The sequence below is a fragment of the Artibeus jamaicensis genome, unplaced genomic scaffold (assembly GCF_021234435.1).
Source record: "Artibeus jamaicensis isolate MK-2021 breed Jamaican fruit bat unplaced genomic scaffold, CSHL_Jam_final contig_354, whole genome shotgun sequence".
In the NCBI taxonomy this organism is placed as follows: Eukaryota; Metazoa; Chordata; class Mammalia; order Chiroptera; family Phyllostomidae; genus Artibeus; species Artibeus jamaicensis.
In genome coordinates, this window is record NW_026521803.1 from 30,311,209 (window position 1) to 30,333,146 (window position 21,938).

Sequence of the window (21,938 nt, forward strand, 5' to 3'; positions counted from 1 at the left end):
CAAATGCCAGTCTCATCTGGAGACACCCTCACAGACACAGCCAGAAATAACGTTTAGTCTGGGCACCCCAAGGCCCATCTAGGTGACAGGAAGGTAACTGTCACAATCTGCTTCTGCTGGGCAGGCTGATCCTCATAGCAGAGAGAGACACTGTCTCACCAGGCCTTGTGAGCTGTGCTCGGCTGGGTACTAAAAACTGTACTTCTAGTCCCTCATTGCAACTCGGATTCAAATTGTTTCTTGGCAATACTCTCTTTAACTTTAAAAAATAATTCAGCAACATAGTGTATGAAAAAGAAAACCTAAGCACCCAAACCGGGGTCCTAGACCCAGCTCTGCCATTTACTTTCTCTTAGTTGTTCCTTCAGAAATGTAATTCCTTCTCACAAGCAAGGTATCTACCACCCTGGTCCCAAACTTTTTACAAAGGGCCATGACTTTCCAACTCGGTGATAACGTCTACTCCATTTCCCTGCTCTGCTCCAGCCACGGCAGCCTCCAGGCTGTTTCCAGAACAGGCCAAGAATGAGTCTCCCTCTGACCTTTGTGTGGACCCTTGTTTCTGCCCAGAAAGCTCAGCCTTGACTCATGCAACCCTCCCACTTCACCTGTGTAGCTGCTCAAATGTCATTTGATCAAGTCCTTCTCAGACCTTATGTTTAAATCGGCCATTTCCTTTTGCAACACATGCCTCTTTCTGCTTCATTTTCCTTCATAGCACATCTGTCTGTCTGGTGGTTTATATAGTTTATTTGTATTTTTCCCCCCACTAGAATATAAACTCTGGAGGTTAGGAGTTTTTTTCTCCCTTTTCATTCACTGCTATGTCCCCAGCCAATCTAACAGGGCTTTCCAGTAGAGGGTGCTATAAATAAGTATTGATTAAATGCACATTAACTGAAACAGTTTGTGTGCTTGAGTGACTTCTTCACTTTTCTGTGGTTCAGATTCCTTCTGTATATATTGAGATAGCTAAACAGAAATTGTCTCGACTTTCTAGTTTTAATATTCTATGATTCTGATATCCCCAGTTACTTCTCACTCATGTTGAAATTAAAGGATATTCTGTCTGGCTGGGTTATAAAAAATTGTAAAAAGATATTCTGGCCCTGGCTGTTGTAGCTCAGTGGATAGAGTGCAGACCTAGGAACCAAAGGGTCACTGGTTTGGTTCCCAGTCAGGGCACATGCCTGGATTGTGGGCCAGGTCCCCAGTAGGGGGCATGTGAAAGGCAACCACACATTGATGTTTCTCTCCCTCTCTCCCTCCCTTCCCCTCTCTCTAAAAAAATAAATAAAATATTTTTTTTAAAAAAGAAGAATAACCTGAGCTTAAAAAAAAAAGATATTCTGGTAATTATATAGAAAGCTCTTTTTTGGGGTAAGAGTTTGTTTGAACCAAACTGATGACATATGCCAAGGGGCAAGCTCTCAAATGCTGTGGAACTATCTTTTAAGCAAAAAATCTGATTTCAGTTTTGAGAAATAATGAAATTTAAATTATTAGTTAAGCAATTAAATGAACCTTTCATTGAGTAAGGAGCACTTACAAAATCCAGCCAACATCTTTCCTTTAATGTACAATTATTTTTTAAAAAAGATTTTATTTATTTATTTTCAGAGAGAGGGGAAAGGAGGGAGAAAGAGGGAGAGAAATATCAATCAGTTGCTTCTTGCGTGCCCCTAACTGGGCACCTGGCCTGCACCCCAGGCATGTGCCCTGACTGGAGATCAAACCAGAAACCTTTTGATTTGCAGGTCAGTGCTCAATCCACTCAGCCACACCAGCCAGGGCTCAGCCAACATCTTTAGTTTTCAAATTTATTTTGCTTTACAAGGTATAGTTTCAGGTTTCACAACGTATAAATTCTACACCCAAGCAAATGAATTACTGTGCTGCATTGAATAGAGCTTTGTGTGATAGCATGCACTTTTGTTTCATAATATTAAGTGGTTTCTTTATAAAACATCCCATCTCCTAATAAGCCATTACCATTGTTCTATAATTATATCTAATTATATAAGTGGCAAAAAAAGAAGGGTTACTCAATATATTATTAAGGAATCTCCCTGGGTCTATTTCAAACAATGTTACTCAAATGGGAGCCAAGACTAATATGAGACTAGAAAGTAGTAATATTTTAATATGAATTGAACTCTATTAGGTTGACTCAAGATAGTCTCTAAGGAGCTTACAAAAGAAGTATTTATGAGAAATTATGGTACAATATGCAAAATTTTAGTTCAAATCTTATGATCACTCTTGTCCTAGTTTATTGAAAAGCAGTAAATTAGTGGGTAAGAGGTCACATCATTATTTTAAAGTTGAGATTAAGTTTACACCCATGTAACCCACACCCCTATCATTTTTTTCTTAAACTTTCAATTTTTAAATAACTATAGGTTCATGTGCAGTTGTAATAAATCGTGCAGATCCCTGACCAGTGCGGCTCTGTCTGTTGGGCATCGTTCCGAAAAGCAAAAGGTTGCTGGTTCTATTTCCTGGTCAGGGCACATGCCTGGGTTGCCAGCTGGTCACGGGTTGGGGCATGTGCCACAGGCAACCGATCGATGTTTCTCTCCCTTCTCCTCTAAAAATAAACAGAATATAATCTTTCATAAAAAATGCGGAGACAGACCTTGTACCCTTTATTCTTTTCCTCTATTATCACAACCAGGATATTGGCATTGAATCAGTTACAGTGCAGAACATTCCCATCACCACAAAAAACCCTCATGTCTCCCTCTCGTCACACCCTCTTCCCTCCCACTACCACTCCCTCCTTAGCCCCTGACAACCCCTCATTCATTCTCCAGCTCCATAATTTTGTCATTTCAAGAATGTTATGTAAATGGAATGATACAGCATGAAACTTCGGGAGATCAGCCATTTTTCACTCGGCCCAATTCTCTGGAGATTGGTCCTGGCGGTTGCACACAGCTCCAGTTTCACGGCCGAGTGGTACTCCGTGGTGTGCGTGGGACGGCTGTACGATCCGTCGTTGAATCATTCCACCTGTGGAAGTACAGCTGCATCGTTTCCAGTCTGTGGGTATCAGAAATGAAGCTGCGGTAAACCTCTGAGTACAGGTTTTTGTGTGGATGGAAATCTTTTTGGGAGAACTGCAATTCTCTGAGTGTGACTGCAGGGTCCTGTGGTAGTTGCGTCTTTAGCTCTTCATCTTGAACTGCCAAACCATCTTACATTCCCTCTGAGTACTGCTTTCACCAAATCCCACCAGTTTTCATAAGTGGCATTTTCATTTTTCTTCCTTAAAATATTTTAAAATTTCTCTCGAGACTCCTATTTTACCCATGTATTGTTTATAAGTTGCTTAATTAACCTCTAGGTATTTGGGGATTTCCCAGCTAGCTTTCTGTTATAAATTTTTAGTTGTACGTTTGTGTTGTTGGGAGAGCATACTTTGTATGATTTCAATTTTATATTTGCTAAGGTGTGACTTTCTAACCTAGGAGGTGGCCTATCTTGGTGAATATTCCATGTGAGCTTCAGCAGAGTGTGTTTTGTTGTTGGATGAAGTATTCTACAAGTATCAATGAAATCCAATTGACTGACGGTGCTGTGAGCCCAGCTATGTCCTTGGACCTTCTAGCTGCTGCACCTGTCAGTTGGCTGACGGGGAGGCTGAGCTCTCCGGCTCTAACACTCTGTCTGTTTCTCCTTGCAGCTCCACCCGTTTTTGCCTCACATATTTTGATGCCTCACATATTTTGATGCCGTGTTGTTAGGTGCGTGCACGTTAACAATTGTTATGTCTTCTTGGAGAATCGACCTTTTAATCCTCAACACCCTTTCTACTTCGTTCTTGATGTTTCTCCTTGTTCTGAAGTTGTCTTTGTCTGAAATTGAAATAGCTACTCTAGGTTTGTTTTCATTAGTATTAGCAAGGTGTATCTTTCTCAATCCCTTTACTTTCAATTTATCTATGACTTTATGTTTAAAATGGTTTTCTTGTAGACATGATATAGTTGGGTCTTTTTTTATCTACTCTGTCAGTCTCTGTCTTTTAATTGGTATATTTAGATAATTCACATTTGAAGTGATCATTGATATTTTTGGATTAATCTCTGCCGTATTTGTTACTGTTTTCTGTTTGCTGCATTTGTTCTTCATTTCTTTTTTTTTTAATCTCTCTTCTTCTGGCTTATCTAGTTTTAACCATAAACAAGGCAATTTTAACTTACCTGCACATAGCCGGGGCATGCCTCAGGGAAAAGCCTGTCTAAATGTCGATCTTGCCCAGCGCAGTTGCCTTCTTGCCACAGGCACGTTCCCTCCAGTTCTGCCTGCTTTTGGCCATTTTTAAGAGCCTTCAAATAGCTGTTTATTACAATATTTTTCATACTGTTTACAGTTGTAACCTGTGGGAGAGTCAGCCCATTTTAATCTATTCCTCCCTTCCTGGGACTGAACCCAAGAGGCTACCTCTGGACCTTTTTCGTGAGAATCACAGAGTATCTTTTTAGAATATAGATATTACTCCTTATCTCCCTGGGTCACTGGTAATCTAAAATGTCACACGCCTGCCGTGTGTCCTGTAGGGCCCATTAGTATTTTAGACATTTGTTTTTTGAATTTAGGATTTTCTTCATGCAGGACACATGTATATGTATAGACTTAATTCTGACCTGTTTCCACATGTTGGAAGAATATTGAGAATTGTACTTCTGTTTATACTTTTATCATCAAAGCTAATAAGTGAAAAAAAAACACCTCCACCAGCTGTCTGGGCTCTGCACCTATGTATTATCAGAAACACACTAGAATCCTTCTTTCCAAGTTGGAGACTGTGGTGAGTCACACAGTCATGTGTTTCCTAACTGGGATGCCCAGCCTCTGCTGTTCCCGTGGGCAGGGCAGGCGCGGAGATGGGTGGTTCTCTTCCATTCTGAGTTTCTCCTCAGAGGTGGGGCTAGACTCAGATCGCAGGCACAAACACCTTTGCCGTTTGTGAGTGTAGGCTGACTTCTGTCTTGGGGGAGGACTGAGAAGGGCATTTGCTTTCTCCTCCTCCCTCTTCTGCTTCAGAAGAGACTACATGCCAAGTTAACTGCTGTATTTCCAGCTTCTGGAGCCCAGAGTGCACTTGAGATTAGTGAACAGCAGTGTTCTAACCCCACAGGCTATGAATTCATGTCTGACGTGATTTTGTACCTGTGTATGCCCCTGGGGCAGAGACATAATGATAAAAACAATCCTCTTGTTTCTAAAATACTTGTTTGCAACATTAAGAGATTGGGCCCAAGAACCTCAGTGGAGTATGTTTAGTTTTGTAAGGGGTTAAATCTCATGTTGTATTGACAGAACCTCTAGGTGGCTGTACCCTCAGAGGGTGAAAATGTCTGTCCCCAGCCATAGAGGATCCTTCAGGATGGAAGGATGGAAAGTGACTGCTCCAGTTTTCTTAGCTACTAATTTTTCTCCTAGTTTGGTCATCTCTGAATCATTTATTCTATCTTTTGTCTCATCCTGTATCTATTCTTAAACCCAGCCCCATTTTCTGCCTCTCCTGGCTCCATGTGGTCTGAACCTTGAACCCGCAGAGAGGTGAGTCTCTTTCAGCCAGCGCAGCTTCTGTGGAAGGTCCTGGGAGAAACTTCACACGGTGGTACTCCATCTTTTCCCCACTCTGATGGACAGTATGGATCTTTTTATCCACTTGACAAATATTTACTAAACATCTACTTTGATGCAGATGCTGTGTAAGGGGCTGGAGATCAGTGATAATGAAAAAAGATATGAGTTTTTGCTTCTCTCGAATTTATATTGGAGGAGGGATTAAAGCTAAGTAAATAAAAAATACTTGAGCAATTTGAATGCTTTGACATGCATGTAGGGACACACAAAAGCACTAACAGAAATGTATAGGCATCGAGGAAGGTTTCCTGGGGGAAGAGATATCTAGGCCAAGGCCTGGGCGATTGGGGGTAGGGGGCATTCAAGCAGAAGGGATGTCTCCAATATCCCCAAGCATGACATGTGCCCAGGAAGAATCCAGGGTTATGTCCAGCCTCCAACTCTGTCCTATACTCAACCCATCCTTTCCTCCGCTGCCCAAGGGTATGTAGAATGCAAAAGGAACAGCGAAGTCATTGCAGAGATGAATATGAACCTGCTGCAGCTTTTTAAGAAGATAAATCATGAATTGTTAGAAAATTGTCATTTCACTAAGAGTCCAGGTATGATTCATAATTGAGAAATGCACTTCTAAAATGGTTTAATGTACCAGACACAGACCTTACATATAGCAATTAATAAAAATAATAAGACAGCAAGAAAAGTCCTTAGGAAATGCATCTCTCCCCAGAGGTGACCATCTTTAAGAGAGGGGTTCATGCTTCCTTTTTTTCTTCCCAGCTATATAGTGTTAAATTTATCGCAATAGTCTTGTGCAACATGTAGATAGCTGCTTCTTTTTGTTTACTAGATCACACATGTTGTCATGCCTGTAAGTACTATTCCACATCATTTATATAACTGCATACTTTCTTGTGTAATGATTTATTAGTTCTTTATTTGCAAGCATTGGAGGTGCTTCCAAAATTTATAACCATTATATGTCCAAAAAGTCTGTAAAATACGTTGTTACATCTTTCTAGCTTTGGAAATCCTATACAGCAGTTCTTCTTGTTCTTTAGTTGAATTTGAGATTCACTCCTCATACATTGGTTAGGAGATACAAAAAAGGGAGATTTTAATAATTGTTTGAAAAAACTTGGTTGTTAAAGCAGCAAGAGTAGAAAGAAGCATTATGAAATTTTTTTGTAATTTTAGGTAAGGTTTTCAATTTATATTTCCATGATAACTTTATTTGTGATCATGAAAAGCCATGGATATTAGCTTTAGCTATAGAATTAAAATTATAATGTTTTCTTAAAATATTTACCATCATAAACCATAAATGGACATTTTAAAAATTGCTTTTATAATTTATAATTAAACTTGGTAGAAAACTAATACTTCATGTAAATTCAAGGGAAAGTAGGTTACTTCCCAGTTCAGGTTATTTAAAAACATTTTAAGCTATATAAACTTATTACTGCTTTTTAAAAAAAGAATTTATTTATTTTTGGAGGAAGGAAGGGAGAAAAATAGGGAGAGAAACACTGATGTGCAAGAGATATATTAATAGCTTGCTTCTTGCAAGTCCCCCATCTGGGGACCTGGCCCACAACCCATGCATGTGCCTTGATGGGGAATTGAACCAGTGACTGTTCAGTTCTCAGGCCAGCACTTAGTTCACTGAGCCATACCAGCCAGGCCCCTGATTTCTTCATTATATTACTATCAACAAAAACATGCATTTATAGGCATTGGAGAATTCTCAGTTAAGTTATAGGGGTTTATGAATCCTTTAAAATATTAATTTAAAAAAGCTAAAATTTTATCTTATGTCCATCTGATTTTGAATTTCTCTTAAATCTGTTTCCCCAAGAACTGATGCAGTTCATGCTCCTTGAGACATTAGTACTAGATCAAAGGTAATTTTTGACAGCAGGGATCTTGGTCATCTGGAAGCGTCCACCGAGAAGCCATTACAAGCATGCTTAGTCTTGAGGGGTGTGTGGAACCCTTCCTAGTTCCACAGTTGTTCTGGCCAGAGTTAGCGGTGCTGTCTGGGCGGCCACAGCCGGCTGGGACCAGTTCCGGGCCGGCTTTACCAGGACTGCTTGCTCTCTGGTTTCCAGTCTACTTATTCTGCCTCCCTCTGTGCTGCTCGGAATTCAGCATGGAGGCCGCCTGACCATGCCCTGAAGGGGCGAATTTATCAGTGACGAATGTCCCCGCAGGACACTTTCCACTTATCTCACTGTTGTCACGCCCCAGGGGAGCAGGGGAAGATCCATCCTGGGGCGCAGTGGGAAGCAGGGCCTTGTGTGTGCTGAGGCTCCGAGTCCCTGGCATGTGTTTCATTGTCCCGACAGGTTTCACTTACAAAGCACAAAAATATAAAATCGTTAAGAATTTCAGGCTTGGGATGGAGGGGCATGAACCCCAAGCACAAGGCCTTTCTGAGGAAGGGAAAAAACGGTCTATGAGAACGCGCTGGTTCCGTGAACCTGGCCCTGCACAGATGAATTCACCTTTCACAGATATGCAAGGCAAAGTGACCAGCCAACCATCACATAGCAGGGATTTGAACTTGGGTAGTATACCCCATATTTCTGCTCTCAACCCTTACACTGACCCCTATGCATAGCCTGTGGTATGGGAGTCAATGCCAGAATTCACAGTCTGGGAGTTTGGAAGCACAGGGAAGGAAGCCATTTCTTTGTGTTTTCCCTCCAAGTGTAGGTGGTGAGTCATCTATTCTTTATATTTGTCAACATTACCGAAAGAAATGGCCTGTCATGTATCGGCATTGTACTCATTTAAAAAAATCTCTCTGGCCCTGGCTGGTGTGGCTCAGTGGACTGAGTGCCAGCCTGTGAACCAAAGGGTCGTTGGTTCAATTCCCAGTCAGGGCACATACCTGGGTTGTGGATCAGGTCCCCAGTAGGGGACACCCAAGAGGTAACCACACATAGACGTTTCTCTCCCTCCTTTCTCCTCTCTCTAAAAATAAATAAATGAAACCTTTTAAAAAATAAAAAAATTTTTCTGTAGATGTGTGCATATAAATATATAGCATGTAGTTATGGAAACTATTCACATATTTTTAAATATGTGATGTTTTTAAAAATAACTTCTGCATGTTTTTTTAATTGAGTCTGTGTTGCCCTCTAGTGGCCAGGAAAATGTAATAAGAGCAACCCAAAAAGGAACAGCTGCTGTTTAAGTGCCAATCAGAAACACATGAATCACACCGCTACCATTACTGTTGGTTCAAACACACACGGCCACAGTGACCGAGTGGGCGAAGTCACGGAAGTGGTTTGAGACAACACGAGACCTGGACAACACCTGTCCTGTCTGAAGGGAGAATCCCTCTCATGGCCGCCCTGGCAAAAGGCAGGTTCTGGTGTTAAAGAGAAGCTCCAGACCCAGATATTTATGTAAAAGGTCTCCCTTTTTGAGCCTGGGCAATTGAAGTAATTTTCAAAAAAGCTCCTTGTGTGGACCGTCCCCATTTCCGTGGGTTTCATTTGGGCTGTAATAACTGCTCACTTGTGAGCTTTGGTTCACTGGTGCTTACTGCCTGCTCACCCAAGTTCCCACTTCAGTCCGCAATACTCCCCCAGGATGTGTTGGCCTCATTGCACAGGCAGGTAACAGGGGCTCAGACAAGCTACATATATTGCCTAAGGCCACGTGGCTGGGCATATAAATTGAAAACCTTTGCAGCTCTTGCTAACTGCAAAACCCATGGTCTGTAACTCCTGAACTTATGCCCAGCACATGGTATAGAAGATTCATTCCTTTCAGAAATACACCAAGTTGCTAACATATGCCAGAGACTATTGTGGGTGACAAAGACACAGCCCTGCCCTCACTCTCGTGTATGTTGGTGTGAATCTAACGTACTGGAGAGAGTTAATGGGGAGGGATTTGTTGAGAGCAACAGGATGCCCTGGCTTCCATACCTTTAGAGCACAGTTACATGTCCAGTCTGTAGCTTGTTCCACCACTTCTCTGCTTCTGCCCCTTTCCCAGCTCGGCAGCAGACTTCTCTGTGCGCTTGTCCAGCCTGGCCCACTACTTTGCTCCCCGAAGCTCAGCTCAGAATTTATTCCCACATCTCTGCCCTGCACATTCAGCCTGACCACAAAGCAATGTGACCTTGGGGACATGTCCTTCATTCCCAGACCCCACTCTTTCTCAGACTCTGCCCTGGCAGGGAGTGTCACATAAGAAGTCTTGCTTATTAAATTTAGGGACATTTGTGCCAACTAAAAAGAAAGGACAATTGCATCATAGCCAGCCACTGTTCTATGTAGAAAGTCATGAAATAGTCTTACATCCTAAGTTTTGGAGTTTTATTTCACTTTTAATTGTGTGGGGTTTTTTATGTAAGCCAGGCTTTTTTGAGGTATAAATTAAATATGGTAAAATTCTTGCTTTTAAGGAGGATACTTCATTGAATTTTGACAAACACAGTTATGCAACCTTTGCCGTAATCAAGATAGAAAATACTTCTATCACCCCAAAGTTCCCTCCTGCCCCTCTGCAGTCAATCCCCGTCCCTCATACCCAGTCCCTAGGCAGCTCTAGTCTGTCTTGTGTCCCCAGGGTTTTATCTCTCCCATAATATCATATAAACTGAATCATATAATTTGTGTCTTTTTAATCGCATAGGATGATTGGATTCACCTCATCTGAATGAGTCAGTAGGCAGCAGTCGGTGAAGAGGGGAGAGATATCCTTCTAGGCAGGATAGACAGCATGTGCAATGGCCCTGTGGCTTTGTTCTATGTGAAGGTTAGCATAAAGTTAGGGCTGACCTTCAGCTGTTTGCACCGGGTCAGGCCATCAGGATGGTCAGTATTCATTCTGATTGATGAGATCATGGGCCTTACCAATTGTTAATTTTATTTAAAAATATTTTATTTATGTATTTTTAGAGAGAGGGGAAGGGAAGGAGAAAGATCGGGAGAGAAACATCAATGTGTGGTTGCCCCTCATGTGTCCCCTACTGTGGACTGGCCCACAACCCAGGCATGTGCCCTGACCCAGAATCCAACCAGCGACCCTTTGCCTCACAGGCCTGTGCTCAATCCACTGAGCCACACCAGCCAGGGCCAATTGTGAACATTTAAAAAAATGTGCCCCAAGGCCAGCTTACCTCAGGCAGTTAGTCTGATGCACACCTGAGCCCAGCCAGAGCAAGAGTTCAAGACACTTGAACCCAGAGACTCCTCTTCACCAAGTGCATGGCAGATGTAGAGCCACCCCATAGTAAGACTTCCTGGAGGGGCTAGGCCTGTGTAGCTTAACAGTAGTAAGTGCCAAGGGCAAAACTTGAGTCTTCAGAGTCCTTAACCTGGGGTCACCAAGGAAATGGGCTGAACCTAAACCACTTACGAAAGTGCCTAGCACAAAGCAGATCTCCACTAAAAATTTTTGTTCTGCTGTTTGGCAAAGGACACTTAGTCATCTCTGTTATTTACTTTTTTTCTGAAGTCATGTCTCTGATTAGTGCTTGTTTTACTAAAATAGGCTAAGTTTATTAGGTTTGGCCTAACAGAATTCCACTCGGATCTCCAAATTTAGCAACTACCTAATCCAACTCTAACTCTGCAAAGGAGAGAGGAAGTAATCTAGCTGAAGGACCCAGCTGGACAGTAGATACAGCTGTGACTAGAACTTAAGTACACCAGTTCAAAGTCAATTCACTCTTTATTTCAATGAAAATAAATCCTTTTTTCTCCCCCCAAAAGAAACCTGTGTTTGTATTCCTGGAAGCAAGACTGATTAACTTGCTGTTTTTAGGTCTCAGTTCAGTAAGGTCCTGGTTTGACCTACAGCAGTGAATCCATATCACAGATGAAGTAGCTATAAAAAGAAAACCCCACACATAAAATCTCAGTGCAGCATCTCAGAGAGGCTGATATCCAACTACTTTATGATGCTATCATTGGGACAGACCCTCCATTTCTTGCCTGGATCTATAAGTGGGTGGGGTATGTCTACTGCATCCCCACTGATTTTGCAGGATAAAGGAACTGAATTAGGATGAGTCTAGACGAGTGTTATCTCAGTGCTGTTAGATTGCTCTTTACTGCACAAATGACTTCCTCTTATTATATTTTCCTCCTACACTGGTAGGAAGAATAATTTACGGAACACTGTGTGTCTGGTTTTTGTGACAGAAAAATGGGTGACAGCTCCCATTTCAGCAGGAGAGGACTCTGGTGCTCGCCCCAGCCAAGCAGCTGGGCTCTTTTTGCGATCTAATTTGGCTGAGTTACACAAAATGCAATTTGGACTGAGCTGCTGTCTTTCAAAGGTAACTCAGACTTGCTGCCTAACCTGAGCCTTCAAAATGAAACGGAATGGAGAATTAGAAATCGGCAGATTTAAAAAAAAAGCTCTTTGCCATTTTTGAATTAACAAAGGGGACTGAGTGAATGAATAAAATGTAGCCATTAAAGTCCTTTGAATGGAAAGTATCTCCCTCTGAAGCCTTTGATGAGCCGCTGCTCTTAACTGGTGACGCTGTGTTCAGTTAGGGTAAAAATTAAGGAGTCTGACATTTAAACAGACCTTGCAGGTGCTGGAGAAGAACAATAGCATTCAGGCAGGGAGTCCTTCTCATTGTAGAAGAAATGCCATGGCAACATCTCTGTGAAGCTGTGTGTGGGCGGGTGGGACTGTGCCAACACGCAAGTTCACCCTATGTGTGCTTATACATTCCGCGTGGATCGCCCTTCCTTGAAAATCCTCATGTAACTATATATATTAAGTCACAGATGCTTCTATCAGCTACCGCAAGGCAACTTCTAATTGGTACTTCAAGCTAAGAACAAGGAATGAAACTGAATAAATTTATCAGTGAGGGGGAGGGAAAAAGTGCAAGCCTACGCTGCATGAATGAACCAAAGAACAAAAAGGTATTTCTTAGCTTGGGAGCTTTTACAGGAATGCGGTTTGTGTGGAGTTATCAAGAACAGTAAAAGCTATAACCGGCTGGAACTTTCAGAGCGGTTGGGATTCTTCCCGAAGGCAGAACAAAATCAAGAGGTCTTTTCCAATTTAGGAATTTAAGTTTTGATCACAGAAGACGGAGAGCAACTCAAGTTTTCACAATTCCTTGGCTTCAGTATGCGCCATCGTGAGGATTTATAAAATATCCTGTTTAGATAATAGCGATGAAGACCAAGGAGGGACTGGAAGTGAGGTGCAGAAATGGAGGAAGAGGAGCTAGGAGGAATGGAGTGATTTACTACCGATCTGCCTCTCTATGCCCAAAATTCTGGTGTCTGCTTCACATACATGCTCATTTTATTCAGGGTAATCCCTTGAATAGTTAGAGGAAAGATTTCAGTTTCTTTCTTTAATGTATTCATTTAACAAATGCTTATTGTGTGCTTCTTATATTCTAGCCAGAGGACTCAGCTCTGGAAATAGAATGGCCCAAACAGATGTGGCCCTTGATCTCAGAGAGTTTATGTACTAGGAGGGGGATATGAGTATTAATCAAGTAGCCATGCAAAGGAAATACATAATGGGAAGGAGAGGTAAATGGTACTGTGAGAATATTTAATGGTGGATCAGAGAAGGCTTCCTGAAGAGGTACCATTTATTGTAGCTAAGAACCTAAAAATAAATAGCAAATAACTGAATGAAGTGAGAAGAAAGCAGATGGAAGAAAACACGAGCAAAGGTCCTGTGGCAGGAAGAAGTGCAGTGATAGGAGGGAATAAATGACAGCCAATCTATTACTCGGGGTCCTTAATTGAAAATAATAGAGATTAATTCTGGCCAATTTTGGCTGAAATGCAGTTTACTAAAAGATTAGGTCGCTTACAGAATATTCTAGAGTGCTGTAGAAGCAAGTCCAGTAACAGGATCCAATTAATTCCATGGCATTTATGCCAGGAAGATACCAGTTCTTCTGGTACCAGTGGTACCATCAATACTGGACAGTGGACAGTGTTGTAGCCACTTTTGGAAACCAGACACAGTGACTCCAACTGCCGCTGTGCTCAGAAGCATGGATTCCAAATCTTTGTCATTAGTTGTTGAGTAATAGCTGCTCTGGTCGTGTCTAATCATCAGGGCCTAATTTACATGTCCGTACCCTGGCCGTAAGTCAGGCTTTGAGAGCAAAGCAGACAATGCTTCAGTTCCCAGTTTCAAGTTCTTTTTTAGGAGAAATTCCCTTCTGCGTTGTCATATGGCCTGTTATATCATTCCACTGGTACCTAACATGCAGAATGTTCTAGAAATGCTAACTCTCTAGGAAACTCCCCATCGATGGAGGGAGGGGTGTCACTGTGACAGGCAGAGGCTTACTGGAGCATGAGCTTCCCCACGACACTGACACACGCAGAGAGCCAGAAAGTGCCGGCGCTCCTGATCAATTGAAGCATTCATGTGAGAGCTCAGCTTCCTTGTCTGGAGTTGGGACAAACTCAGCTATAATTTCAATTCTAGACATCCCCTTGGGATCAGGCAGAAGCTGAGACATCACCTGAAATTATACCCTGCTTGGTTTCTTCCCCTTTCCCATCCTGCTTTCTCTTTCCTTACCAGTTTCTCCTGGAAGCTTGCATGGAAGTCCTCCTGTCAGGTTCTGCTTCCAAAGAACTTGACTTAAGTAAGACAGGAGTCATTACTATTGAGGTGGCCTGGGTCTCTGTTGCTCAGACTTATCTTTTGTTTGTTTGCCTGTTGTATTAATCAAGGAGGAACCAAGGGTACTGGCCACCTACTTCAGTTCTGAGAAACTCATGAACAATGACCATTGCCAAACATCCCCAGGGCATCAGACAATTCTTTGACTTTGGTCCCACATCCTAGTCAGTCGTTACCTTGATCTTGCCTCTGGGAGTCAAGGGCTACTCCTTAGCTTTAAATACCTTGGGGTTCCAGCATTGTTATCGACATCAGGACACCCATTTCCATTTTAGGTTTTCCCACCAGCGTCCTCAGCCTATAGGGAACAGGCCCTGCCATTCCTTTCAAAGATGATAGCACTACTGCCACCAGCGTAATTCTCAAGAGCTTGGTGAAGAGCGCCTTCTGGGTTTTCTTGGGGTACAGAGACAATGGATGAGTGGGATGCCCATTATGAACGCAATTTATTAGTCCTACACCCCCAAGGCATTGGATCCTAGCTCTGCACCCTTATCATTCAAAGCGTGTGAGGACCAAGAACATTGGCATCACCTGGGACCTTGTTAGAAATTCAGAATCTTGGACCCTACCCCGGACCTTACTGAATCAGAATTTTAACAAGACCTCCACCCTATTCACATACACACTGCAGTCTGTGCAGCACTCACCCATGGCCATGCCAGTGAATTTCTGGCGTCTCACCATCTTGCAGTCAGGCCACCTGGGCTCAACTGACTGAGCCCAGGTATCAGTCAGCTAATTGAAAACACAGTGAAAATCTCTTCCAGCTGCTCAGCCCGGCATATTGCATTTCGAGTTTCTGGGACACAGGAAGAGCAGTCAGTTTAGCCTGATCTAAAATGTTTGTCTCTTTCTCCTTAGTCCACCCAGGGGTGTCCAATCCGTGGCCCATGGGCCACATGTGGCCCAGGATGGCAGTGAATGTAGCCCAACATAAAATCGCAATTTTACTTAAAACCTTTTTTTGGTCATTAGTTTTAGTTAGTGTTTGTGTATTTAATGTGTAGCCTAAGACAACTCTTCTTCCAGTGTGGCCCAGAGACACCAAAAGGTTAGACACTGTAGACTCATATTCTGCATGCTTTTGAAAATAAAAATTAGTGATACCTTGTATATCTTCTGGTGTGCACATCTCCTCCTGAGTTTGTCTTCATAATCACATTCCAAGCCATGCTGGTGTTGGAAACTGGAACCGATTCAAAAGTCTGGAAACAAATTAAGTAGCATGAGGGGAATGGACTCCCTTGCAAGGTACTAGCCTCAGCCATGATCTTCGGGGGCCTTCAGGCAAGGCAGAGACGACCTCGTCAGAAGGGAAAGGCCCCTTCTGCTCTGTGTGGATGCTTCTGGGGCATTCACATCCTCCTGTTTTAGTGCCTTCCATCCCAATCCACTGTTTCCTGATCGATAGCCAAACTTTTACATAAGAATGGATGAAGTTTGAATTAAGCTAAGGTTGTAATTCAGCAACCCATAGGATCAAATTGAGAGTTTAGATTTTGGATATTTCAGCCTCGTAGCTTCAAAAGATGACAAATTATTTCAGTAGTCATTATGTCTGTTCATGCCTTGATTTGATAATACAGGACTTAGAGCTTGTTATTTTTATTTCTTTAAGCCCTCAGTGTTGTTGAGAAGCAACCACCTCACCACCTGTTCCTTGAATTACATGTGCTTTTCACAGCTCTTTTGTGGCAGGTGCCATTTAGTCCCTACCTTTAATGCACACTTTGTTCCAGCTGATTTAGGTAATAATTTAACTACCAGTTTAATCACTGGACCCCATTGTGCCTGAATTTGCTGGTGTAGATAATCATTCTAGTCTAGATAATCATACTAGGTAATTGAGTCTGGATTTCCCCTAGTACTGTAAGGGTCTGTTCCTTGCAACCATTCCTGGAACCAACTTTCTTATAACTCAGGATTTTTAATCTCAGGCAAAGAGGTATAATTTGACCAATTTAAGTTTTGTTTTGTTTTGTTTTTTAAGATTTTATTTGTAGAGAGAGGGGAAGGGAAGGAGAAAGAGGGAAACATCAATGTGTGGTTCCGTCTGGTGTGCCCCATACTGAGGACCTGGCCCACAACCCAGGTATATGCCGTGACTGGGAATGGAACTGGTGACCCATGGGTTCGCAGGTCGGTACTCAATCCACTGAGTGCCGACCTGTGTAAATTGGACACCAGCTGGGGTCCAATTTAAATTTTAAAACAATTTATTATGCATATTGAGCAGTTCCCAGACTCTCCAGGAAGACAGAAGAAATACAGCCAGGAGTAGCATCGAAAATCCTGGTACAGCCCCGGCCTCGGGCAGGCCCTGCTGCGGTCAGGGGGTGCAGCCCCTTCTACTGGCTCTGTTGACGGTCCTACTTTTTTAATGTGGCCCCTGCTTCCCCTCCTCCTCTACAGACTGACTGTGACTTCCACCATGACTTTCATTCTTATCTCCATCTACAACACTAGCAGATTCCATCATCTAGTATTCCTCTGTGACATAAGCTCTAGAGTCTGGTGTAGGGGCCCAGGTCTGGTTTCTTTACAAAAAGAAGAAGTGGCACAGGGATGTGGGTACACAAAAGAAAGGCCATGTGAGGACAGACCAAGAAGGTGGCCATTTGTAAGGCAAGGAGAGAGACCTCTGGAGAAACCAAAGCTGCCTACCATGATCTTGGACTTCCGGCCTCCAGAGATATGAGAAAATGCATTTCTGTTATTGGAGCCACCAGTCTGTGGTATTTAGTTAAGGTAGTCCAGCTCACTCATAGAGCAGGCATCAATGAAACCCTTTGGTGGGAGTGTCTGGGTCTGAGCAAACTGGTTCAGGAAATGAGTCTGGAGGGATGATTTTAATGGCTGGTTTAGTTTCTCAATATATGTCCCTCTTTTCCTAACAAAACCCCAATCTTGTCCTATGTCCACCTTTTTCCAATGCAGCTCTGTGCCTCAGAAAGCTGACCCCACCTTTAATTCTAATAGGACCAGATTAGGATAAGGGTAATTCTGCTCCTCTTTCCAATGGATGGTTCAAGAATGGCCGTGTACCCAATATCTGCATGTGAGAGCTGAGAGATGACCAGCTGGTGGGTGTTGGCAAGTTTGTTCTTACTCCCAAGAGAGTACCAAAGGGAGAGATGGTTTCTTCCATTCTTTTGGAAATCTCTGAGTCTAGATGTGTTGCCGGGCACTGCAGCAGTTCTCCTGCTACCAGCTTAGGCATGTGGACATCGCCAAGTGACAGAGAGATTGATTCCAGGAGCCTGGTACCTCAAGACGTTGCTGAGTCTTTGAATCCACTTAGCCTTGAAGACTGTTCTACTTCTGTACTCTCTGTTATGTGAGGTGACATCATTTATAACCTTGTTAGCCTGTTTGAATTTGGATATATGGTACTTGTGGCTGGAATCTGGGCAGGGGGAGACAAGGCTGCCCATTTATACCACATCCCACAGCTGGTGGGTTGCAGATGGAGGATTTAAGTTGGTCTGAAGGCAAAGCCCATATTCCAAAACACTTGCCCTACACACAGAAGGAACATTCAGGTTTTTATGAGCCATCTCTTGGTAGCTCCAGAGTAGGGGATGGCAAGGGCCATGTGGCAAAAAATTTGTCTTTGTGAAAGGAAACGTGGTCTCCGTTGGAGTTACTCAACTCTGCTGTTGTAGCAAAAGTAGCCAATAGTAGACAATATGTAAATGGTAGGTGTGTCTATTGTCCAATCAAACTTTATTCACCAAAACAAGTGGTGGGCCTATAGGGTTGTAGTTTGCCTACCCCTGTTCTAGAGTAAAGATTATTTTAGGCAGAGGGGGAGGGAAGGAGAAAGAAAGGGAGAGAAATATCAATGTGTGGTTGTCTCTTGGGCACCCCTTACTGGGGATCTAACCTGGCCTGCAACCCAGGCATGTGCCTTGACTATGAATCAAACCAATGACCATTTGGTTCACAGACTGGCATTCAATCCACTGAGCCACACAAGCCAGGGCTCCCATGTTGCATTTTTGAAAAGTTTTTCAGCTACATCCTTCAGTAGCAGGATTTGTATCAGCATAATGAGAGTTGATTTCTCAGTACTGAGTAAGACTAGTTTACAAGTGCCATGCACCCTAGGATATCTGCAAAGGCACCATCATGGGAGGCCTACCGGATGAGGCACCCGCCTGAGAATTCTGGGAGAGAGTGTCTTTTGCTCTGGTTCCACCTGCTGCTTCCTCCCTGTCCCTCTAGGGCAGCAATGCTCTTCAGCTGGGGCCCTGTGGGTGGGGTTTAGGAGGGGAGGTGTGGAAGAGGATTAGGGGTCCTTCCTCATCTCTTCCTCAGAGACTGTTCAACTGATTCTAGCCAACTAGAGCTTTAGACTTGCTCTACAGCAATGGTCAGCGAATTAATGGCTCTTTGTTGGAGCCTGTCAGGGGAACACTTACCAGCCCCCTAGCTGCGTTTTGATCCCAGAGTTTACAAACAATAGTTGAGCTGTGTGTCAGTGAGGGTCTGGATCAGGCTGTCGCCCAGCACTGGGGCAAGAAAGGCGAGTCTGGAGACCTTCTGAGGAAATAAAGAACAAAGCTTAGTGGCATGGCAACAGCGGAAGAGAGTAAAAACAAAAAATACTTCCCTTTTCTGCACAGTGGACATTTCCAGGGGAGAGGCGTTTGTAAGATCAATTCTCCACAGTGGAGTATTTAATATTCAACTTAGCAGTAATGCTGTCGAGGCCGCCAGTAACAAGCACAGCATTTCCGCTTGCCTGAGCTCAGTCAGGGCAGTGGTGCCTGGCCTGCGCTTGTCAGCCCGGGGCAGGTGTGAGGTCCTGGATCCTGCTCCAGCTGGCGTCCTGTCACTCACCTCTGCGTTGGTTCCTCTGGTCCATCACTGATGCAGAGACAGCCCCTGAGGCTGCAGGCATGAGCAGAGGGGACCCGAGACACGGTGGAGCCAATTTAAACCCCGATCTCTGCACGCTCAGTTTAGCTCCCCGTCAGGGTGGCTTAATTCCAGCCACCAGGTCCTACACAGGTGGCCTAGGAGGAAGGGTCATAAGGCCGAATGTGACAAGCATTCCATTTTAGAGGGTGCTTTCTGAAGCCTGTACTAGAAGAAAAGATTTTAAAAAACCAAAATCATCACCTGCCCATCCCAGGTGTTGACTAAGGCACAGCCACAGGCCAGGAGCAGCCTCCAAGTGGAGGGCCAGGAGCACAGAGCAGCTGTTTTCCAAGCAGATTCTTAGACAGAGAGTCATAACTTATTCATGCTTCATAAATACACACAGCCATTCAAGTCTCTTAAACACAGTCTGCCACTTCATTCAATTAACAGCGCTGGGGTGCCTTTTGCAGCCCAAATTCTGACAGCTGCTGGTGGTTGGGACAGCTCCTGCAAGGAGGCTGTTGGCTGTCAAGGCCAATGCCAGAGCAACCAATTTGGGTACAGGAATGCTGGCCTCCTCGGCCCCAGGGAAAACGTTTTGACCATTTGTGAATTTTTCTTAATTTGTAGCCATCCATGGTAATAAACCCAAAAGTCTTAGTGTCTGAACTTTGCTTGAGAGCTCAGAGGAGGTACAAGTCAGATGTAGCAAGCCTGCTAAAGAAGGTGAAGCCGCAGCAAACTCATTATCTCCTGAATGGCTGTTCTGTCAGGTGGGAAGAAAGAGCTGATTGTCACCAAGAACCTTTTCCCAGGGGCCTAAATGACTTCAATTCAATGCTCCATACCTCTGAAGGCATGAGGATGGGACAAAAGACAAACATTAAAACACAGAATAAGCCAGCAGACCTGACCACCAAGTAGGTCTTTCTTAATCAAGCTCTTGCAAGCCCTGGTTGGCACAGCGCATGTCAGGTACTTGGGGTGGGTTGGGGAAGAGCCTGGACACAACTCTTCATCCTCACATTTGTCAACTCAACCCTATGGCTGGAAGGCCCTCTTAGAGACCACTGAGTTCAGTGGCTCTTCCCCGCACTGCCCGCTCCTCAGCCACGGGCAGTTGGAAATGCTTAGAGGTGATTTCGGTTTTAATAATGGCTAGGGGTGGAGGGTTGTATAACTGCAGTCAGAACCCAGGGGTTTGGGGCGTTAGATGTCCTGTTAGACATGAGCAATTCTGTCCAACAAGAGTCTTCGGGACTATGAAGGCAGGCAGCATGGCTCAACTTAGCCCAACTGCCACATCTTACAGAGGAAAAAGCCAAGGCTCCAAGGATATGGATGAAGTCTTTTATTGATAATGAATGAAGTCTTTTACACAGGATCATCTAGGTTAGTACCAGAGCTGGGTCCAGGACCCAAGATTCCTGACTCCCACTTCAGTGTATCCTTCATAGGTTTCCTAGCCCACCCATGTGATTTGCATGGGCTTCTGGATCCCTGGCTTGATAGATATGATTTTCAGGCAGGCTAGGCTTTGAATTAAAATGGGAAAAGGCTCAATGTATTCTCTCAGGTATTATTATCAGCAAGGTACTCATAAGGTTGGAAGAAGCTGATGGTTGAAATAAATTGGCATGGAACTTTCTGTGGTTATAGGAATCCCTAGAAATTATTCAGTTTAAAACTGTTATTTTACAAGAAAAGAAGCTGGAGTCTGAGGAGGTGGTGGGACTTGCCCACATCCCCCACAGGAAACAGCCCTGCTCCCCCTGCCTCCACCCAGATCTCCCCGCTGCTGCATTTTAGGAAGCCTTGTGAAAGTCAGTGTCAGTTCCTCCCGTCTCTCGGCTCTTCCCTATTTCCGGTCTTAAATGGGGAGAGTTTTCAAATGAAGAAAACTTTTGATATGCTTATTATATTTCTCGAGATTTTTAAATGCTTTGAACATTTCTGCGGGATAAAACCATCCTCCATCATGAGAAATAATGTCGGTCTGATCTCTTCCCGAGTCTCCTCCCTACAGTGTTTTTGACAGACGTTTACCTATAGAGGTAGATTTTTTAAAAACTTTTTTTATTGATTATGCCATTACATTTGCTCTATTCCCCCCTCCATTCCCCTCCACCCTGCATACCCCTCCCCCACCATTTCCCCCTTTAGTTCATGAACACGTGTCTCAAGTTCTTTAGATTCTATATTTCCCATACTATTCTTGCCCTCCCCCTATCTATTTTCTACCTACCGTCTATGCTACTTATTTTCTGTACCTTCTCCCCCTTCCCCTCCTCCCACTCCCCTGTTGCTAACCCTCCATGAGATCTTCATTTCTATGGTTCTGCTCCTGATCTAGCTGTCCTCTTAGTTTGCTTTTGTTTTAGGTGTGGTTCTTAATAACTGTGAGTTTGCTGTCCTTTCACTGTTCATCTTTTTTATCTTCTTTTTCTTAGGTAAGTCCCTTTAACATTTCATATAATAAGGGCTTGGTGATGATGAACTCCTTGAATTTGGTCTTATCTGAGAAGCACTTTATCTGTCCTTCCATTCTAAATGAAAACTTTGCTGGGTAGAGCAATCTTGGTTGTAGATCTTTGGTTTTCATGACTTGGAATACCTCTTTCCAGCCCCTTCTTGCCTGTAAGGTCTCTTTTGAGAAATTAGCTGACAGTCTGATGGGAACTCCTTTGTAGGTGACTGTCCCTTTAGCTCTTGCTGCTTCTAGGATTCTCTCCTTCATTTTAATCTTGGCTAATGTAATGATGATGTGCCTTGGTGTGTTCCTTCTTGGGTCCAACTTCTTTGGGACT